General features: G+C 39.3%; 1 pseudogene; it reads left to right on the forward strand.

Moving 5' to 3' along the window:
* The first annotated feature begins 2,478 nt into the window (after positions 1–2,478).
* Positions 2,479–2,950, forward strand: LOC143399452 (serine/threonine-protein phosphatase 2A catalytic subunit beta isoform pseudogene; annotated as a pseudogene).
* The last annotated feature ends 4,899 nt before the right edge of the window (positions 2,951–7,849 follow it).

Consider the following 7,849-nt stretch of genomic DNA (forward strand, 5'->3'; position numbering starts at 1 on the left):
TACTTCACTTTTAAAGTCTTCACAACAAGCCATTGTCTAGGTCAGAGAGTCTTTTGGGCATCTGTCAGGCCTGGAGATGGTGATCAATTCTATAACCTACAAGGAAGTGGCTCCAATGCAAGAACCCTGTGATGTTCACCACCCACTTCATGTAGTTTATAAGCCCTTTGTGAGGAAGCCAAAGTCAATTCTAGACCCCAGGTTCCCCCAATGCTGACAATGCTTCTACAATACAAGTCTTTGGAAATGCCTATCTTCAAAGGAAACATAGGCAGGTTTTCCATGGCTTCTCTCAGTCCTTAAAATGGGCATGTAGGAATGCAAGGAAAAAATGGGAAAGGACATTATGCTGAGAGAATTCCTGAGGAATAGAGCAGACAATTCTGTCAGGTGGACTTAAGGAGCATAATCTTGACCAAATATTAATGTTTAATTGGGTGCTTGGAGAAGAGCTCTTGAGAAAAATTATGAGAATCCACATGACTGATGAAGTTCCTTCTGATGGAGGAGGCTGGTATTGCCAAGATGGATCCGCTTATGAAGCTCCCCTCTGAATCTCTTTCTACAGAATGGTCATAATGTTCATGCTAGCTTATACTTGTATCTGCCACAGGGTCTCATCTGAGCTTTGTGTTAGCAAGAGTGGCTGCTTGTGAGCTGCAGTAACTCCCAGGGCTCTCTCTGACCAGATAGCAACTCTCTCTGAAACTTTAATGACACCTTATAAATCTTGGCCTTCCCTCTGAGGATCTAATGACCTTCATAAATTCTGATGTCAGGCCAGAAAAAATATGAACTAGCCTTTGTGTCATGCTCCTCATAGTTTTGTTATCTGTAACCTCCCACTTTGTGTAACTTTCTGGGCTATAAAGCTGGGCTGCAAGAAAGCTGCAGTGGTGTCTTGTTCCCACGGTTTTTGTTGGGAGAGGCAGCCTGGCCAGTTGAATAATAAGCTTGCTTTAATTTGATTTTAATTGGAGTCAATGGTCTTTTCTTTGTGTCCTGGTCTAACAGCTGAAGAAGGAGAATCCCGAGTTCAAAGCCAGCCTCAGCAAAATTGAGGCCCTAAGCAACTCAGCTGAGACCTTGTCTCCAAATGAAATACAAAATAGTCCTGGGGGTGTGGCTCAGTGGTCAAGTGCTCTGAGTTCAACTCCTAGCAACCCCCTCCCCATAAAAAAGACATTGACAAAGGTAGTGCTGTTCACCCGAGGTTATGGGGAAAACTTTGAAGGGATCCCACACTTGAGCCATAAGACAGTTTCATTAAAGTGTTGGTTTGGTAGAAAAGTGGACTGAAAGTCCAAAGATAGGAATCAGCTTTTGAAAAAAAAGATGATTCAAATTTAATCAATACACATGGATTGGAAAAGGGGCGAGAGGAAGGCTGGTGAGAGGGAAGGGTGCTGAGGCCCCCATTGCACTTTCCCCAAATTCCGACACTTTTCATGGGCTTCTGGGGCGCATCCTTTGGGGCAATGGGCAGGGTCTCCTGGAGTCCGTGCCCCTAAGCTACCCCTCCACCCTCAGTTGCCCTCCTCTGAACCTTGTCTTTTGCTGGGAGCTGGAGGCTATATCCAAGCTGGAGAGAGTCCAGCAGGGGCAGGGCTGGAGTGGGAAGGGGGCCGCCCAAAACGACCAGGGGTCACCAAGAAGCTGGAACCGTGGGTCAGCCACTGAATGAGTATCAAGAGCTTAACAAGAAGTGCAGAAAAATTGTGAAAAGACTAAGCAAAATTATTAAATTAATTAACTTGTTCTAATTAGTTATACATGACAGGAGAATGCACTTCAGTTCATTCTACACAAATGGAGCACAAATTTTTATTTCTCTGCTTGTACACAAAATAAACATATACCATTGGTGTCTTTATATATGTACCTAGGGTAATGATGTTGATCTCCTTTGACACATTTTCTGGCTCCTATCCTCTCCCTCCCTTCCCTCCCCTCCCTCCACTATGCCTCATCCAGAGTTTTTCCATTCCTCTCATGCTCCCCCCTCACCCCCAATATGGTAAAGCATCCACTTATCAGACAGACCTTTTTTTTGGGGGGGGGGATTGACTTACTTCAGTTACCATGATATTCTTCAACTCCATCTACGTACTTGCAAATGCCATGATTTTATTCTTATTTATTGCTGAGTAATATTCCATTGTGCATATATACCACAATTTTTTTATCCATTCATCTGTTGAGGGCACATAAGTTGGTTTCACAGTTTAGCTATTGTGAATTGTGCTGCTATAAACATTGATGTGGCTGTGTCACTGTAGTATGCTGATTTTAAATATTTTGGTTATAAACCGAAGAGTGGAATAGCTAGGTCTATTTGTGGTTTCATTCCAGGATTTCTAAGGAATCACCATACTGCTTAAAAGGCTAAGGAAATTTTAACAAAAGAATCAAATGTGCAAGAAGTTTTGTGTCCTGTTACCATCTGTGGGAGATGTAAATAGTCAATTCCATGACCTTATGAAACTCTTTAGAATTAGTGAAAAGTCACCAGATAAAAAAACATCTATTCATGGTGACTATAGACACAGAAATTATTATTCCGTGGAGATTGTGAATCTTCTTGTAGCATTGCCATTCCAGAAGGCATGACAATACTGAGAGGAAATCATGAAAGCAAACAAATTACCTATGTCTATGACTTTTATGATAAATGTCTACTAAAGCATGAAAATACCAATGTTTGGATATATTTTACAAATCTGTTTATTTATATTCCACTTAGAGTGTTAGGAGATGGACAGATAATCTGCTTCCATGGGGGCCTTTCTCCATCCATAGATACACTGGATCATATAAGAGTCCTGGATTGTTTATAAGAAGTTCCAAATAAGGGCCCATTGTGTGATCTGTTAGGGTCAGATCCAGATGATCTTGTGGTTGGTGTATTTCACCATGAGGTGCTGGCTACACCTTTGGACAAGACGTTTGAACCAACATATTGTGGTGGAGAACTGCATATTACCCAGCACATCCCAGACTGTTTCCTGAAAATTCCTCCTGGGAAAACCTGCCTTTGTATGTTGAAATATTATATATATATATATACACACACACACACACACACACACACACACAAATGGAAAAAGCAACTGTGTGTTTCTGTAACACATTGTGATCTATCTTGACATTAAACCACCTCATGGACCAAAAGGTACCATAGTAATGATAAGCATTTAGTACAACTTGAGTTTGAAATTTAGTGCACTGTGTTCCACATTGTTTAATCTAATAGTATGCCTGATGTATTCATAGTAAACATTTTCCTCTGCACTGTTCAAGCTGAGAGAGAGAGAGAGAGAGAGAGAGAGAGAGAGAGAGAGAGAGAGGAAACTTATTGCATCTTCTCTGTGCTTACATGGAAATTTTAGTTGTAGTGTTTAACTGGAATGGATTAATAAAAGTTGGAGTTTCATTTTTATGAAAAATTTACAAACTGACTTCCACTTAATCCATTACCCTTTATTTTCTTGAATTGTATAATTAACAAAGAAGTCTTTTGGGGAGTATGTTGTCATAAAATTGTAGAGATTTACCTTAATTTAAACTAAATTACTGTTTTATGTTGATCTGCATATTCCTATATATTTGTCATGACAGTGCTTGCATCCTATTTGATGTACTGAACAAATAAACTTTCTATTTTAAACAAAAACAATACAAAACAAAAAACTTGAAATTCTTTTTTTTCAGTATTATATGCATACAAATTTATTTATTCTCCACGTTATTGGTGCATTTTAATTACACATAATGGTAGGATTCATTGTTACACATTCATGCATGCACATGATATAAAAATATAATTTTATCAATACTATTTCCCAGTATTTTCTTTTTAAACCCTTCTCTCTTCCTCTGATTGAATTACAATTTTCTAAGCATGTATTGAGAATATGAAGGTTTTTAGGCTTATAAAGCAGAATAATACAAAGAACAGGTGGGTCTAGTGGCTCTCAATTTTAATCCCAGGAGTTTTGGAAGCTGAGGCCGGAGGATCACAAGTTCAAATCAGCCTCACAAGTTATGAAGGCCCTAAGCAACTTAGTGAGACCCTGTCTCACTTTAAAAAAGGTTCTGCCACTTCCCAGGGATGCCACAGGCTGGGACCATGGCCTCAGAATCTGGGCTCTGGTGGAACATTTATTCAAATTATAGCACAGGGATGTGATGGGGGCAAGACTTGTGGCCTTTCTGCCTCGCTCTAGAATATAAGTTGGCAAATAGCCACAAAGGGCCAGAAAGCTCATGTTTTATACTTTGAGGGTCATAAGGTCTGTGCCACCACTTTTCAACTTTGCTTTGTGAAACAGCATCTATATACAAGAAGTGAATGGGCATGACTGATTCCAATAAAATTTCAAGTACAAAACAGGATGGTATACCAGTTTGGTCCATTTCTTGCTGGCTGCTGCTCTGGAACTCTTTGTGAGGGTGAGGCAGACAGGGAAGAGATTTCTGGAAGTCTCTCTGAGGAGGGCACATTTCTCTTGATCTCTTGTTTAATACTGCATGGAGAGAGGCAGCCTTGTCCTATTTCCCCCACTCTCTCTTTGTCTCTTCATTCCAGAATCTTAAATTTGGTGCTGAAATCCAGGATAGGCATCCTGAAGCAGGTAATCCTATGGGATTCTACTCTTGCTGCTGATTTCTCTGCAAAAACCCTGAAACACTGTCATACTCTGTTGAATCTCCATTAAATCTAGCACGAGTTCAACAATTGTAGTTTGTCTATTCTCTTATCCCAACCTCCTGAGTCCAGAGATGCCTGTACTCAGTCTCAGTCTATTTTCTATCTCCACAACAGAACCTGTGGGATCTGAGGGGACTTATATTTCTCACTCCCTTTTCTCCAGGCCCACCAGACTCACCCAAGCCCATTACAGTTACTCTTAATCTCACCCATCCAAAGCCTTCACCCTGACTTTTCTTTTTCACAACCTTAGGGTTCTTGACCCTGGGGATAAAAATTAAACGTAAAAATTCAATGCTGTTTCTCCACAATAGAAGCTGGATAGTTTTTAGTGGCCTGAAAAGGTACCTTTGTTTTTTAAACCCCAAAAGAGGTACATAACTGTATTCAGAGCAATAGCAAGTGGGCAGAAACCCCTTACATTCAACTTTTCTGCTTCATTCATAATTGCCCCTGTCTCTGTCAATCCCATACCATATTCCAAATACTATTAATAAACACACACACACACACACACACACACACACACACACATACACACACACAACCCCCAAAACAGAGATCAGATCAAGTATCAATTAATTGCAGCCACTATCTAAGGTTATCATTGACTGTCTCAATTCTTTTCTTGTTACTTTCCTCATTCAGTCTATCCTAAACTTCTAATCTATTCCACACCTTACATTTTTGGTGACTAGAGGGAAACGTCTTGAGCTAATTGATAATTTTCTTGGTGAAATCACACTCTAGTGAAACTTTTAAATCTCTTGATTGGAACTCAGATGCCACAGTCCTTACAGGTAAGAATTGAGGCTTTCACCCTTGGTCTTTTAGAGTGTAATAGTTTCTCCACTGACAATTAAAAGATTATTGACAAAGGCAACATACCTATAGAATTTAAAAGCCAGTGATAATGAGATTTCAAACCTTATTAGGGTAAATAATCTTCCTTTCCTCCTACTTCCTTATCTCTACCTCTAGAATGCCATGAGACCTCACTCAAGTCTCAAATCCATAGATTTATATCTAAGATGAAGGAGTGTCCTCTATCACCTTAGGTCAGGATGTTCCATTTGATGCCCTTTGCCTCTCATGCTAAAAATGACAGCTTTCCTTGCTCTAGCCTCTGCCTGACATCTCTCTCTTCAAGACTTCCATTTGGAATATAAGTTTCATGAGCTATTTTATAAAACTGATTCTGGACAAGAGGAAATATTTCAATTTTAAATCTAAGCTACTGTGGGACATAAATGACTGTTTTCTTGAGAAACTTTTTCCTGAATTCCATCCTCTCCCAGACATCATGGACTCTTATATTCTTTAAGTATCTGGTCTGATGTTAATCTGATCCAAAAGTACAGTAGTTGTAGATATAGATATTCCATATTCTCTTTAACAGAGTCATAACAGCTATGCCACTTTTTTAAAAACTCCATATTAGCTCAAGAAGGAAAAAAAAGATTGAGAAGGCATAAGTTATTAGAATTAATTTATAGAAAAAATATTATCACTTAGCCTGCATCTCAAAGTAGCTGATATTAAAGAAGGAATCAAATATATTGATGCATGAATCAGAATTTAGAAGCTGCCTATTTAATCTCTTGCTGATCCTGAACAGTCAGTGGAAAATCAATCCTATTTTTCAGTTTTGATCACTGCTTCAAGAGCTACCACTCATTAATGATTGGATATCTATGATGTAAATTTAGTCCCATGATTATTACAAAAAATTGGTTTTCTAATACTGCTAAAAAATAATTAAAGTTTAATGAGAAAGGTGGAAGCAGTGGCACATACCTACAATTTCAGTGACTGGAATGCTGAGGCAAGAGGATCACAAGTTCAAAGCCAGACTCAGAAGCTCAGTGAGGCACTAAGCAACTCAGTAAGGCTCTACCTCTAAATAAACTATTTATAAAAAGTGCTTGGAATTCGATCAATGGTCAAGCAGCCTTGGGTTTAATCCCCAGTACAAAAAAAATGAGATAAAATAGTGAAAATTATATGCTCATCGTTATGAAGAGTTTAAATCCAATATCTTAAGTGTATTATTTTGTGTTAACAGACCAATATCAAGGTGGAGGCAAGGCCCCACTAACTTCAAAGGCTCTAAGACAGAATCATTCCTTATATCTTCTCAATTAATATAGCTGTGGATATTCTGTTCCCTATGGTCAAAATGCATTTCTTTTCCATATGTCAATGAACCCCCAAAGGTAAAGCAGACAAGCCCATTCACACAAAAAGTGATGAGAATGGAGATGGGAGCTATCCTCAAAGCCCACTGGGTCTGAGAGTCATATGGCAGGAGATGGAAGAGGCCTCACCAAGCTTTTTCTCCTAAATGATAGTTTCCAAGAGGGAGAAATGTCAGCTCCATTAATAGAATGAGTGAGGTGAGTCTTTGGCTCTGGAGACTGGCGAGGGTAAAAAAAAAAAAAAAAAAAAAAAAAAAAAAGCCACAAATGTGAGTTGGGTAGAGAATATTGGAGGACACTGTCTTTGCAATCCTGAGTCTCTCTGGTCCATTATCATTCCTGGCAATGTCATCACCCAAAATACTCTTTAAATCATGTATACAGGTATATTTATACAGAAATCTGTATTCCAGGCTGGGATCAGGAAGCCTTGAATAATAGACACTGCAAGAGAATTTAGATATGGTAGCTCCAAGCACCTTGTTCAGGTAGCTCTGAAATCCAGGACTACAAATAGATGGGAGGGTTGAATCATACAATAATGTTGGCAATGGCATCTCTTCCATCAAAAACAATGTAATAAGTTATCTATATCTAGGGAAACCAGGTTTCTGTAGTTCTCCAACATCTTGTTCCTGTACAAAGCCCTCTTAGCAGGATCCAGGCATTTTGAATGCTACTCAGAAAATTCTAGGGTCTTCTATTTGAATTTTAATATACCCTCTCTGGATGGCTACACTCCCTGCAGGGATGATGGAAGTGAGATCCTGGGTGAAGATCTGTACTGTGGACATAGAGGAGGAAACTTTGAAAAAGGACACCATGAGCAGACCCACACCAATCAGGCTGCGGGCAAAGTTGCCACAGCTGAATCTTTGGCTCTGGTCAGTGTTGTGGAAAATCTACATATATAGAACCTTCAGGCTACACTGTGACCTTC

Source organism: Callospermophilus lateralis, chromosome 1 (genome assembly GCF_048772815.1).
Source record: "Callospermophilus lateralis isolate mCalLat2 chromosome 1, mCalLat2.hap1, whole genome shotgun sequence".
NCBI classification, from domain to species: domain Eukaryota; kingdom Metazoa; phylum Chordata; class Mammalia; order Rodentia; family Sciuridae; genus Callospermophilus; species Callospermophilus lateralis.